The 2,853-nt window shown below is 59.1% G+C and overlaps 1 non-coding gene across 1 annotated transcript; it reads left to right on the forward strand.

Annotated features, from left to right (window-relative positions):
* The first annotated feature begins 2,301 nt into the window (after positions 1–2,301).
* On the forward strand, positions 2,302–2,374 carry Trnat-ugu (transfer RNA threonine (anticodon UGU)). The gene has a single exon. It is a non-coding gene; the product is annotated as a tRNA-Thr (tRNA).
* The last annotated feature ends 479 nt before the right edge of the window (positions 2,375–2,853 follow it).

Genomic DNA, 2,853 nt, shown 5'->3' on the forward strand with positions numbered 1-2,853 from the left:
CCCACCCCTTTTTGCCGCAGCCGCAGTAGTAGCGTCCTTGGTGGGGTCATGAAGTGCGAGAAACCGTAGGCATAACCATAGGAAACCGGATGGACACATAAACGTCAGGGATGCGCAAAATAGCGGCGGCAAAAAAACAAGACAAAGTCGCGATAATAATAATTATTGCGCGCGAGAGACACACGCTGCATTACGCGTGCGAAATACTTTCACCGAGAGGAAAAGGGCACTAAAATTGGTCGACTTCATCAAAATGGGCGGCGCAGCCCGGGGGAAGAGCCTCCGTGCAGCTCTCCTGTGTTCTCCTCGCAAGAAAGTGTTCTAATAATCCCTTCACTGCGTCACCTTAGCTCCTCTATACTGTTGTTTTTGCTTGTTTCGTCATGTTGTTTTTTTTTTGTCTCAGGATTTGACCCTAATGAGCTGCCCCGTGTGCGCGGCTGCCGGCCGCTGCGGCGGTGAAGTTTCGCCAGAACACAAACAATTGCTTTGCTCACGAGAGGTCATCATATTTCACCGAAATGCCCAGCGGCGGCGGCGTGCGGCAGGGGGCCGCGCGGGTCGCGGGTCGCGTGGGGCCTGCGGGGGCAGACCGCGAAGCAGGGCAGAAGCGGCCGGGTCTGACCCAGACCTACTGAGTGAGCTGCGGGCGCCGCCGGCGCGGGGCTCTGCTCGGCCCGGCCAGAGGGAATTCCCAGGGAAATGGTGTGAACCCGGAGCCCCGGGGGAGAAGCAAGCCGCCGAAATAAAGCTTGCCTCGGGAGGACAGTGAGACGTTAAAAGACTTTTTTGCTGAAGCGGGGCGCACGACACACACAGACACTGCACCACTGAAAAAACAAAAGGTATTAAGTAGCACCTCCACTAAGCATTAAAAGTGCCCAAGGTAGGGCTTTTTACCGCCTTGTATGAAACTCAAAATTTCTTTGGCAACCTATGGCATGTGCGTCTATACTTGACACCATATCGTTTCCCCGGTGACCCCCATACATTGCTCTCATTTTCCTTCACGGCAAAACGTCTCCGCGCGCGGGCGATGGGACAAAAGCCCGCGAATAAGTGCGCGAATAGCAGGTGGTGGTGCGGCAGCAGCAGCAGCATATCACGTCCGAGTGAAGAAAGTGGTGGTGTGGCGCGGCGTGGCCGGCGGGGTCCTCGCCGCCTCCTCCGCCTCCACCACCATTGTGGCTAATGAGTGCACCACTTTCTACGCCCCGCCACTCCGCAGAGCCGCGGGTCCCCCTGTCTGTACGTACACCCGCCCTGTCCCTGGCGCGCGCGCGCCCCGCGTGTAGTGGGCGGGGAGCGGGGAGCGTTCACAATCCACGTAACGCGTTTACATCGCCGCTTCCATCCCCTCGGCGGCGGCGTCTCCATTTCTTGGCATTCCTCCGCTTCTCCGCCGCTCTGCTCCGCTTCAACGACAATGACAAGGCAGACAATGAGGAGTGCGAAACTCACGCGAGCAGAGAGGATGGAATATAAGAAGAAGTCGCGCGGGAGCGGAGCGGGGCGGCGGAGAGTGCGCAAAAACGGGTTAAAAAGGGGGGTAAAAACGGGTACTACAGCCCGTCTGCAAGCCGCGGCGAGCGTGCCGACAGCAGCGAAGAGCAGCGCTGTGTAGGATTCCTTGTGTAAAACGCGCCCCCACTCTTTTGACAATCAAAACACTTAGAAAAGGAGAAAACGCGCGAGCAATTGCCTTCTTGTATAAACGCAAAAGAGTGCAGCAGACACAGAGAGCTCCCCTCGGTGGCGGCGTAGCAGTTAGAAATCAACCTCAAAAGGTAACACCCAAAATCCCATGTTTGAAACGCCCCTCGGACTAGGGTGTGTAACGCAGTTGCACACAGACCCGCCCCGCCCCGCCCTTGTCCCAACGCAACCTCACCTCACCTTGGCATTTCTTTCCGGCGATCCGATCCACAAAGTTATGTGGAGCGCGGTGCGGCGCGGCGCGCGAGTCGTCGCCCCGCGCGCCACCGAATCCCGCGCACGAGCCACACCGCCGCCGCTGCCGCTGCACGCCGCGTTAGATCTTGGCCTCCTCGCCTCGGCTCCGTGTCGGCCAGCCTGGCCCGTGCAGATCGACCTCTCGATAGCGCGGCGTGGCGCGGCGTGGCGGAGCGCAAAGTCTGTTTGGAGCCGTTTATCGTCACCGCATCGGTCGCCCAGAGGCAATGGCAGACGTATCATATTCTATGGAGAAGCAGCGGCAGCAGTACGTACTAGCTGCACTGTGGCGGTGTTGAGCAGCGAGAGGAGGACGCGGGGTCGGGGACCCGCTGCTGCCTGCGAGGCGCCTCCTTAGCTCAGGGGTTAGAGCACTGGTCTTGTAAACCAGGGGTCGTGAGTTCAAATCTCACAGGAGGCAGGCGAAATTTTTCGCGCACTGTTTGGCGAACACATAGCGTAACAGAGGGGTAAAAATGTGACAGTTATTAGGTACCCCCCCCCCTCCCCCGAAAAAGGGGTTAAATAGGTAATTTGTGTTAGTTGACGACTAGCTGACGACTAGACTTTTCCGTTCGTGGACCTTGTCTAGGACCCCAGGAAGGCCACGAGCCGTGTCGGGGCCGGGCGACGGGGGCACGCTCGCATCAGTCACATCCGAGTAAGGACCCGGTTTGGAACGCGAGCACCGCGGAAAAGAGCAGCGGTGCCAGCGAGGCGGCCCACGCCCCACGCCGCGCCAAGCCAAGCCGGGGCATAAAACAATAAGAAGTGTAAGGCCTTGAGGTAACGGGGGGCTGGGCGTGGCGCGGCGGGGCGGGGCTGGGAAAGGGGGCGGGGTAGGCTGCTTTACCGGTCGGGGCGCACGGAGAGGTCTATTTGTGCGAAAAGCCCTCTCTG

This window comes from Frankliniella occidentalis, unplaced genomic scaffold, assembly GCF_000697945.3.
Source record: "Frankliniella occidentalis isolate FOCC.00 unplaced genomic scaffold, Focc_3.1 Scaffold32, whole genome shotgun sequence".
NCBI lineage: Eukaryota > Metazoa > Arthropoda > Insecta > Thysanoptera > Thripidae > Frankliniella > Frankliniella occidentalis.